The sequence below is a fragment of the Artemia sp. Qi Xiang Cuo genome, chromosome 1 (genome assembly GCF_049724085.1).
Source record: "Artemia sp. Qi Xiang Cuo chromosome 1, ASM4972408v1, whole genome shotgun sequence".
Lineage (NCBI taxonomy): Eukaryota > Metazoa > Arthropoda > Branchiopoda > Anostraca > Artemiidae > Artemia > Artemia sp. Qi Xiang Cuo.
Genome location: NC_142794.1, coordinates 29,099,486 through 29,111,523, shown reverse-complemented (window position 1 = coordinate 29,111,523; position 12,038 = coordinate 29,099,486). Strand labels below are relative to the sequence as shown.

At 33.1% G+C, this 12,038-nt stretch overlaps 1 protein-coding gene across 2 annotated transcripts in view; it reads left to right on the top strand.

The window, feature by feature from the left end:
* The first annotated feature begins 2,169 nt into the window (after window positions 1-2,169).
* Ptp69D (Protein tyrosine phosphatase 69D) overlaps window positions 2,170-12,038 on the top strand; it is a 170,453-nt gene continuing 160,584 nt past the window's right edge. The window contains exon 1 of one of the 2 annotated variants that reach the window (XM_089097834.1): window positions 2,170-2,287. The gene's annotated coding sequence lies outside the window, so the exon portion shown is untranslated. Of the gene's footprint in view, window positions 2,300-12,038 lie in introns of both variants that reach the window. The other variant, XM_089097908.1, reaches the window with a different exon arrangement.

Here is a 12,038-nt window from a genome sequence, read left to right as displayed (position 1 = left end):
CTTGAAGGTGATTGGAGAAATACTAACGCCCCTCTCACGCCCACCCTTTTCCCAGACACATCCAATTAAAATTTTGAGATAGCCATTTTGTGTAACGTAGTTGAAACTTCTGGAAATTAGGTCTTAGAAGATGACAACCACCCTCGCAGCCCTTAGGGTAAGAGTTTTAATTTATGCCCTGGGGTCATATAAGGTGTTTATAGGAAGTGTTGTCGTAGAAACTCGAAAAAGGCTCATTCGATTGGAATTCGAAAGGCCTAGTGTCCTTTTCAGTAGGCGAAAGTAATTGGAAGGATTAGCATTTCTATAGTAAAGATCGATGTGGATATAATGTATTATTTTTTTGTTGTTGTTGTTGTTTAGACCAGGGCACTTTTTATCGAAGGAGTTGTCGTAGAAACTTCGGAAAGGGCTCATTAGATTGAAAATAGAAAGGGCTGATGCCCTTTTTAATAGTTGAAAATGATTGGAAGGAAACTAATCCCCCTCCCACGCCCACCATCTCATTTGCCCATTTTGTTTAAAAAATAAATATTGCCTTAAGATTAAATCACAATTCACTATGTTAATGCTAATTCCCAGTAAGGCATCTAAGCAGTATCTTTAAAATGACTGAGTTTATTATGTTTAAACTTTCGTCGCTACTTCTGCTTTTACATTTAATCAAATGAAAATAACGCAGGTGTGTCGAATCTATCAAAGAAATTAAACAGATTCTTCTGGGAATGGTATCAAGTTTTCCATTTCAGGTCAACTAGAGGAGGTATGAAACTAAATTAAACACTACTATTTGTGTCCAGATTTTTAAGAGGGTGTCTGTTCTTAAAAATTGTTGAAAATTTTTCTCCTGCCTACAAATAGCAGGCCAAACCATAAATTCTTAAAAAAACCAAAAGATTTAAAGTATTATTTTCTTTTCTCTGAAAAGACTATGTCAATATAAAACGAACAGAAATTAATTAAAAAAACTTTTTCCACTAAATAAGTTTTCAAAGAAAAGTAAAGATTTTCATTAAATAAAAAATGAGCAAAAATAAAATCAGATAATCTACCAAGCGTGAAACCACCATAAATCACCATCGATGACTAAATGAAACCCAAAACGAGCAGAAATTACAATAAATAACCGAGTCAAACTCAAAACGAGCAGAAATTAACATAAGTTGGGCTCAAAACCCATATGCCTTCTCAAGGCCAGAACATAATTTGCACTTTACTGGAAAAAATATAAATGTTTATACTTTTATAACTTTAATAAATCAAATAATATTGAGATTTTGATTACTAAATATCAGTAAATGTATATTAAACTGACAATGCACATTCATTTGTGTTATTTCAGTAAAGTGCAAATTATGTTCTGGCCTTGGGAAGCTATAAAGGTTTTGAGCCCAATTTAAGTTAATTTCTGCTCGTTTTGAGTTTGACTCGGTTATTTATTGTAATGTCTGCTCGTTTTGGGTTTCATTTATTTATCGATGTTAATTTATGTAGTTTCACGTTTGGTAAATTATTTGATTTTATGTTTGCTCATTTTTTGTTTAATGGAGTTCTTTACTTTTCTTTGAAAATCTTATTTTGTGGAAAAAGTTTTTTTTTTAATTAATATCAAATAAAAGACCAAATGAATTTACACTATATAGAAGAGAGGGTTGTTGAGGATTGCCACTATAAAATTAGTGTTGTCTGATAAACTACATGTACCCTTGAAAAATGAAAAAAATTGTAGCCTAAAATTCCAATTTTACATCCCCTTCAATCCTAAAATTTTTTTTAAGAATGTATTATTTTCCGAGATTTTCAACTCAGCGATCATAGGTCACAAGATAAATCTTGTCAAATTTCATTAAAAGAAGATGGTTCTTTATTCACCTCATCAAGGACTGTGTTATTTGGTCACCAGTACAGAAAGCACTTTGCCGTGTTCTAGCTGTTTGCACGGGCTAACGAGGCCTGTAACACTGGTTTGCTTATTACCCCTATGAATTTGACCTTGATTACGATTGGTTTTCAATTATGGATGATCAATCGTAGATTATTTACATTATTACATTACGCAATGGTAATATGAAACAGTTATTCATCTGAAAAAAGCAAATGAAGACGCTACTTTATAAATTTATTAATGCTACTAACAGATGGCATTATTTTCGTATATTCTGTGATTTTAAAAATGAAAAGAAGATACAGCTTATAGTGGGGTTCTTTTTGTTTTTGTGGAAAGAGGCTTGGCTTACTTTACCTTCAACCTGTTTGTGCCTTTTTCACCTATTGATTTTAATAAAAGGTTATATTTTGGGTAAATTTTTGGCAGTTCATATTATTGACTTACAAATAAAGTGAACATACTACTTGATGCCTTTGATTATGCTCTTTAAGAATATAGGCCTAATAATAATTTTTGTCAGAAATGAATTTTACCCCCACCCCTATGTATACCAATTCAGGGTATATATTTGCACATTAAGGGGGATGGGGGTAAAGTTTCAACTTACCTCTCATTTGCATCAGAAATAAACTTTTCCCCACCTCCCTAATGTGCAAATATATACCCTGAATTGCTATAAATAGGGCTGGGGGTAAAATTCATCTCCATCAAAAATTATTGTTATATTTGGAAAGAGCATAAAAAAGGCAGTAAAATTCTACTTTAGCTACTTTTGGCTATCTTGGAAAGGAGTTTGGTTAGGAAAATGAAACTTTCAGTTATAGATCTACAGGTTAAAATATGTCCTGTGAAGGTATTATGAAGTACCTACCTCCACTCCTTCTCCCTCTAGAGGGTCCTGGCCTTTAAAAATCTGTGTGTTAGGCTATAAAAGTGAAACCTTGTAATATAGATCTTCTGCTTAAAATGAAGTCCAACAAAATTGTTTTCAGCTTCACAACTTTGCTTGGTAAATATCTACCAAATCATATTATTGAGTTAGGACTAAAGTGAATACACCATTCAATGCCTTTTTTTATGCTGATTACAAATATAATATTCATTTCTACTGGAAATGAATTTCAGCTCCCCCCTATAAATGCCAATTCAGGGTTAGATTAGGTTGGGTTAGGTTAGGTATATATAGAGGGGGGTGAAATTCATTTCCGATAGAAATGCTTATTATATTCGTAATCAGGGTCAATATCTACCAAATCATATTATTGAGTTAGGAATAAAGTGAATACACCATTCAATGCCTTTTTTAAGCTGATTACGAGTATAATAAGCATTTCTAACAGAAATGAATTTCAGCCCCCCCCCCCTATGTAGGCTATACCTAACCTAACCCTGAATTGGCCCATATAGGGGGGGGGGGGCTGAAATTCATTTCCAATAGAAATGCTTATTATATTCGTAATCAGCATAAAAAAGGCATCAAATGGTGTATTCACTTTTGTCCTAACTCAATAATATGATTTCATATATATTGACTGTAATCAGCATAAAAAAAGGCATTGAATGGTGTATTCACTTTATTCCTAACTCAATAATATGATTTGGTAGAACTTTACCCTTTGCTCAATCCTGATTTATAGAGTTTTAAAGATATTCAAATACATTTCCTAAATTTTGAAAATTAACATTGATATGGCTTAAAATACTACTCAAATAACAGGAATTGCATTTTCAGAACTAAAGCCAGAGAAAAAGAATCTTATAACTGAAAATTAAGGTAAAATGTTGTTTCGTCAAAATTGTTTTGTCATGTAGGCAAGTTTCAGGATCCTCTAGAGGGAGAAGGAGAGGAGATAAGTACTTCAAAATACCTTCCCAAGACATATTTTAGCCCATCCCTGAAAGTTTCATTTTCCTAACCTCACCCCTTTCCAAGATAGGTAAAAGGAACTAAAGTAGAATTTTACCATTTAATTTCTTCCCATGCTGATGTTGGTTATGGTATAATTGAACCCAGTATGTGATGTCACAAGACTTTGCTTATCATAACCCCTTAAGGGTAGTTTCCAGGTGGATGAGACAGCAGTGGTGTTGATAAGCCATTTACTTTCTAGGTAGAGCTATAGAGATTTTACAATAATTAGTCAACAAAGAGTAGATTAGCTAGCCAACTACTGGGTATCTTACCCTACCTTTACAATCAGATTTCCATCCTGAATCCAAATAAAATATACATTTATGTCAGAAATGAACTTAATGCATTCTCCCCTCCCCCTCATATGCAAATATATAGGTCTATCCTGAAGTATGTATAGCCAATATAATGAATTTTTCACTATTTTTGAAAAACTAGCCCACTAAATCAATATGGAGAAAGGTATGATTTACAGAGAATTCAGTGCAAAGGCCTAGATACAATTCAGGGTAAGCTATATATTTGTACATTCAGGGAGGTAAAGTTCATTTCTTATACAAATAAATATAGTATTTAGATTCAGGATGAAATTCTGATTCTAAAAGTAGACTATGTCTATTTCTTAGCAATCTCATTGGTGAGTTAATTAGAAAATTTACCAAATTTCTGTGAGTTGATGCCACTAAGCTACTAATGGTCCTGGGTATAGGTTTAGGATTAAAAAAACTAAAAGAAAACAATGAAATTCTCCACTATAATATACTGCACATTTCTATTAATAATATGTATTTGATTTGCCTGTTTCCTTCAGAAGAGACACCAAATCAAAATTTTACCTCTTATTTCAATAGGCTTGGATAAGATAATTTCTGTTTCTGCTTGAATTAAAAGAAAAAGTTTACATAGATTGCTGTCAGCATGTATGCAAAAAGTTCCAAAGCAGCCAGTAGCAGAACTTGACAAAATTCCAAAACCTGCTGACAAATTTGGCAACAGTGAAAGCATTAGCATTGTTTGATAAAATCTCTTAAACAAGTTTTGCTAGGCCATGAAAACTGCCAAATAGCATGGCTACCATGCTACCCCACTTTTTGTACACCAGGCTATTGGCCAATTCCAAATTGGCTTATCTAAATCATGGTGGCTGGTGTTTACCCCCCCCCCCCAGAAAAAACCCCCATGGAAAATTGGGCTTTCTAAATTTTAGAATTTTATTGGAGTTTTATTTTTTAATTTCTGTAGGTGGAAGGAATTTTTGTACTTCTGTATTATGTGCCACCACTCAAGTTTATGCTGTTTAAAATTCAAGAACATACTGTTTTTTTTTGTTAGTTTCTTTGTTACTTTAGAAATAAATTTGAGCTATAGATTTGTACATTTGGAGGGGGGGGTAAAGTATAGCGAGTCTGCAGGGAAAATGTGTTTGATACAATTATTCTGCATATTAGATAGATAGATAGATAAGTGTATTTTAAAGCCAAATATACGGCAATGAACAGAGTAAAATAACATAAATGAAATGCAAAAATAGCCTAAGCTTTGATCAGCAATCATCATAAAACACTTAAATGAAACACTCAATTAACCTAATAATAGTACTTAATGCTTGGAAAAAATGGTCATTGAAAAAAAAACACTTAACTCTTGGAAAAAAAACTCTAAAGGAAACATTAAATTTATTTTATAATGGTATTTTTTTTTTTTTTTTACTTAACAAAATTTCCAGATACTTTGCTTTTCTTCTCTAATTTTTTAGTGGTCATATACCTAGAAAGAATTGTATTCTGACTTCAAACTTTCCAAATTCTTAACCCCCCCCCCCACCTCTCCTTAGGTGCAAATGCATAGCTCAAATTATATATTTCCCATATGTTCTGTCACTTGTCTTTCTCTTGTCTTGTGCTAAGCTGAAAAAAAAAACTAACAAAGAAACTGGTTAGTTCTTGAGTTTTACACAGCAGAAATATGAGTGAGTGGCGCATAATACACAAGAACAAAAATTTATTCCCCCTACAGAAAATAGAAAAATAAAATTCTCAAATTTGGAAAGGCTTATTTTCCACAGGGGATATTTTCCTGGAGGGTATTTTCCATGGGGGAATATGTTCTGGGGGGGTGAGTAAACGCCTAGAACCCTACATCATATCCAGTATCAAGAATCTATATTTTTAGAAGATACATTTTAATTGAAGTTATTTATCTGAGATTAGGCATTGTCCAAGTCCTGGGGGTATTACCTTAAGTGTGCGATCAGGTTTGATATTTTAACCATATCCAACTCTAGTAATTTTAAATGCATTGATAATCAACAGTGAACCCTAATCTTGGACATGGAATCTTGGACTTGTAAAAACAAAATCTATCTAAATTGTAGACAGAAATAATCATGGGTAGGCTACATTCAATCTAAGGGAATTGTTGTGAAGCAGAATAATTATATTACCTTAAATTACCTTAAATCGCACTTGCTAGCGATATGGACAAGTCCAGTGTATGCCAGTTAGTGATGATAGGGCCACGGGACATCAGCTTCATCCCATTGCGTGAGCCATAGTTTGGTTTCCCATTCCTTATCGAGATTGGCTTTGAAACTGTCAATGGATGGTGAACTCACTGTCGTTTTGCTCAGATCGTTACAGAGGCTTATGATGCGGTTGGAGAAGAAATGGTTCCTCTTACGTGTATTAGCACGCTTCCAAAAAAGCTTTGCTGAATGACCCCTGGTTCTTGACGACTGGGCAGGCTGAAAGAGGTCCTTGTCGTCAGACTTGAGCAGTTTGTAGGTCATTATCATATCACCTCTTCGCTGATGGTATGTCTGAGGTATGTCAGGTTTATTATACAAGAGTAGCTTTTGTTTAATTAAGATATTAAAAACAGGTTTTTCTATATTGTGATTAGCCAATCTTAATTAGCCCAGTCCCAAATTTCCAAAACTGTCTAAATTATGTCCATGAGTAGGAACCTGCTATTCACCTTTATGAAACATACATTTTAATCAAAGTATCCAAGATTAGGTACTGTCTTGTAACTTGGTGTGTATCCTACCTATGCTAGACCTATTCTTCATTGATGGTAGTCTACTAATGTTTGACATTTTGGCATCAATATTATCAGATTTTGTCAAAACTTGGTAGGTCAATCCTGACTAGGCCTATGAATACTAATAACCTTCATAAGATTGTAGAAAGATGTTTGATCTTTCAGTTAAAAATTACTGCTGTTTTATAAATAATTTCTGTTTGTCTTGTTATGACATAGTTCTGTTATGGTTTAGTTGGTGGAATTTTGTAGAAGTTTTTTTTTTTTTAAATCAGTCCTGGTCAGGGATTATATCAGACATTCTTGTCATGGGGGGGGGGGGATAATAAATGCAAATATTTGATGATTTGAATATGAAGTCCTTAGAAATTTGAAGAACTTAAAATTTCAGATTCATGGGCACCTCAGCCCTGCTCACCCTATGTACATCCCTGATAAAAGACTTTTTTTTTTAGTTCTATTGTGTTGTAATTGCTAGTATATTTAAATAAATGTATGTTAGGGTCATTAATAAAAAAAAGGCCTATGTTTTGTTTGTTTTAGGCTCCATTTATTCATTCATGGTGGTTTCTGTTTTGTTTCAAGTTTGAATTTGTATAATACTATGTCTGACCATTTTTGGTTTTGACATTGCTCTTTTTTTTTTTTTTTTTTTTTTTTTTTTTTTTTTTTTTTTTTTAGGTTCCAGCTGAGACAAAGTCTTTGGCCTTTTTATAGTTTAGTAAAGAACAAATCATATTTTTGAAACTATTGCTCCTTACTAAGACTTCTGAGTCTTGGCTCAAAATTCTGATTATAAAAATGTAATTATAGGTTACCATTTACTAAATTATATGCTTATGGACAATCTAGTGCATATATTTCACTCCTCAGTCTAAGGGCCAGTGCAATCAAGTTTATTCTTTTATGTGTTAGCAATTTATGAACTCATAATGTATCAAAAGGCCTAGAAGACACTGAAAGTTGCAGAGCTAAAGTGACTAATGTGCCCTTGGCTCTTGATCCACAATATTTGCACAAGGGAGTGTATTTCTTTGGTGTGCGCGTAACTGAACCCGAAGCAACAGAACCCCTGTAACTGAACCCCCATATAACCAAACCCCAGTGCAACTGAACGCTTGTGTAACTGAACCACTGGGAAACTGAACCCCATTTAACTAAACCCTTGTGTAACTAAACCCTCGTGCAACCCAATCCCATTTAACTGAACCCCCATTTAACTGGACCCCTGTGCAACTGAACCACCATGCAACTGAACTACCATGCAACTGAATCACTGTGCAACTGAACCACCATGCAACTGAACCCTTGTGCAACTCACATATTGGGTACAACACAAGCATATTGGGTAAAACACAGAATTGGGTAAAACACAATAGGGTTATGAACCATAGTTATTTAACTATGGTATAGTTATTTAACCTTTAAACTGTTTTAAATAAAATAGCTGTCCCAAAATTTATATCGGATGTATTTGGGGGGAAAATAGGGTGGGGTGGAAGCCCTCCAATCACATTTAACTCTGAAAAAGCACACTGGAAATTTTGATTTCCAATCAAATGAGCCCCCCCCCCCAAGTTCATACAAATTTTTTTCTACATAAACCTTATATGTTAGAAATAAGTAATTAGATTAACTTACAGCCCATGCCCCCGATGCTGCTGGTGGGGTTGTTAACCCCAAAGGTATGGTTATTTGATCTTCAAACTATTTTGAACAAAATGTTTATTTTTGTTTTGATTGGATGTATTGGGGGGGGGTGTTGGTTAAGAGGGAAAGGCTGATTGTCCTGTGATTACCTTTGATTCTTCAAAATTGAAATTGAACTTTCAATTTCCAATCGAATGAGCTTCTTTCAAAGCTTTTACGACCATCCCGTCTATATAAACATTAAATTTTAAAAATTGGTAACTTGCAACAGCACAAAGTTGCTGATACAGGTGTATCAGCAATTTTTTTTGGAACAGCTTTGCGTATCAAGATTAAACATTGGGGCATCTACCTGCTACTACTGCTATTAATACTGCTACTACTACTACTAATTCAACACTATTATTACTACTACTGATCCTACTATGAGCTCTGCTACTATTAAACTAGCACTATTAAGGCTATGGTGATCAAGTTGAAAATTTGACAGAATGGGGTATTTGAGGTCATGCAGATTTTCAAAATGGTGTATCTCAAAAAGGGATTTGTGCATTAAGTTTGATTTTTTAGAGAGTGCTTGAAGGGAAAGTCAATTCAACAGAACGAAATATGTGCATGCTCAGTCCTGGATTTACCACTAGATCCCTATGCCTGGACCTAGGGGCGCATAATGCCAGGGGGAGTAATAAATTATCACTGAGCAAATTTTTCCTGACAAAAACTGGACTGATGTGATTTATTGTCACCAGGTGCACTCCGCTGCCATACTGCCTATTCACAGAAAAGTGACTTTAAAACAACACAGGAATTCCTATGATTATACACATTCTCAAAAGGGTTACACAGAAATATCTCAAGAATGGCTTCTATTAGTAAGTTAGACCTTTCAGGATAAGTTGTCGGCAAGGGACTTCAAACTAGCCAGAAGGCTCCATGTACATGCTACTAATATTACTACTATGATTACTGTAACTAATAATGCTAAGAGTATTAAAGTGAAACTTTTAAGGAATGTTTAGAGAATGTTTTGATTAAACAAAAATATTATTTGCATGCAGGTTTTCAAAAGGGCATATAAGCGCTGTTGGTACTTGTCAATTAGCTGAACCCAAGCAATATATTATATAGGGAAGATGCTTAAGAAACTAGCCAAACGGGTTTCTTTCAATAGAGAATGGGATTGCAGACTGTGGTTTGTTGCTGTGTTTACAACATTTAAAATTTTGTTTTTTTGGGGTTTAGGGGGGGAAAAGGTACCTAGAATAGGTTGTGTATTTAATATATGCTATGCTTTACCCCCCCCCCCCCACCCTTAATGTGCAAATATACAGCCAAAATTTGTTTCTAAACTATTTTATTTTCATCTGATTTTGTTTTATTTCATTAGCATTAACCAAACTTCACTTCTTGTGTGGGTTCCAGCTCATTGGCATGTACTGCAATATCCTAAATATCAGAGGCAACACTGTAGCATTGCCATAGTAAAGGCCATATGGCTCCAATGTTTTATTATTTGTTATTTATTAATATTTTTTCCCCAGAGGCACTTCAAATGGAAGGGGCCATTGTAGAAACTTCAAAGGGGGCTCATTCAATTGGAGATCGAGAGTTCTAGTGCCCTTTTTAAGGGTCAAAAGTTATTAAAACTCTAGGGTTGACACAACCCCCCAGGGCCGAGGGACAGGCGTTTTAAGTTATACTCTGGGGATATATATGGTTCTTATAGAAGGGGTACTTGTATAAACTTCAAAGAGGGCTCATTCGATTGAAAATAGAAAGTTTTAGTTCACTTTTAAAGAGTCAAAAGAGACCAAACGTTAATTACAAATCCCCCACACCCTTTTTCTCCAAACCCATCTAATAAAAATTTTGAGATAGCCATTTTGTTAAAAATAGTTCAAACATCAGATAATAAAAACTCCAAGGTTGTCTTAAACCCATTTTTTCACTTTGATATTGTTACTTTGATACCAGTTTTGATATTTTGATGATTATTTGATTTTTTTTAAAGTTCGATTTCGAAATAAGGATTTTTAAAAACTTCAAAGTTTTTGCAATCAAAAACAAACAAAATTAATTTAAAAAAAACTTTCTGAAAAATAATTTTTTCAAAGAAAAGTAAAGGCCATTTTAAACTTAAGCTTAGCAGATATAAATACCTTTTAAAACTCAAAACGACCAGAAATTACTATTAAAGAATAAATGAAACCCAAAACGAACAGAAATTAAATAAACAATCCTAGCAAAAACATACAAGAAGTAATGATATAAATGAATAAATAGATCGTAAAGCGAGTAATGCTTAGATTGAGTATGAAAATCAAGCTTAAAACGAAAAAATATTTTCCTATTGAAGTATAAATGAAACTTAAAACGAACAGAAATTACAAACAAATTACAGAAAGAACAAACATACAATTGATATTAATGTAAATTAATAAATCAATCTTAAAACAAGTGAAACTTAAATTTGAATATGCAAATCAAGCTTGAAACAAACAAAAATCACTACAAACAAGAGTTTGGGTATGACCTCCTTCTCTCACCATAAAAGTCTAAAACCAACTGCGTCATTGGCGCTTTACTGAAAACTATATGCGTCTTGAATAGTCTTGGAAAGCATAAGCAACATCAAACTGAATATTTGATGTATAATGATATTAATTGTTGAAAGATTCATCAGTTCAAGAATTTATTTCACTGTAAGTTTATTTTTATTTTCAATGCTGTAAATAATTAATATAATGATATTAATTGCTGAAAGCTCATCAGTTCAAAATGTTACTATAATTTTAATGTTTATTTCTATATTAAGTACAAAAGAAAATATTTGTCGTAAAATTTGTTTTCAGTGAAGTGCCAATGATGCAGTAGGTTTTAGACTTTTACAGTGAGAGAAGAAGGTGATACCCAAACTCTTGTTTGCAGTGATTTTTGTTCATTTCAATCTTGATTTGCATATTCAATTTAAGTTTCACTCGTTTTAAGATTCAGTTACTAATTTAAATTAATATCTATTGTATGTTTGTTTGCATTATTGTTTATTTAATTTCTGTTTGTTTTAAGTTTCATTTATGCTTCAATAGGAATTTTTTTTTTGTTTTAAGCTTGATTTTCATATTCAAACTAAGCATTACTTGCTTTAAGATCTATTTGTTCATTTATATTATTACTTGTTGTATGTTTTTGCTATGATTCTTTAATTAATTTCTGTTCGTTTTGGGTTTCATTTATTCTTTAATAGTAATTTCTGGCCATTTGAAGTTTGAATTTTAAAAGGTATTTGTATCTGCTGAGCTTAAATTTAAACTGGCCTTTACTTTTCTTTGAAAAAGTTATTTTTCGGAAAGTTTATTTAAATTAATTTAGATAACAATTACCTGCTTACAGGTCTCCATCACGGCATTCATTCGACTGTCTATAGCTGTTGTGTACCATTAAGCAAAACAGTACTGCAGTTGCTTGTCATTTTGCGTTAGAATTATTATAGGAATTTATTTATGCTAGTCTTTGGTTTAATATGGCTTCTTGTTTTTGTTTGAAAAA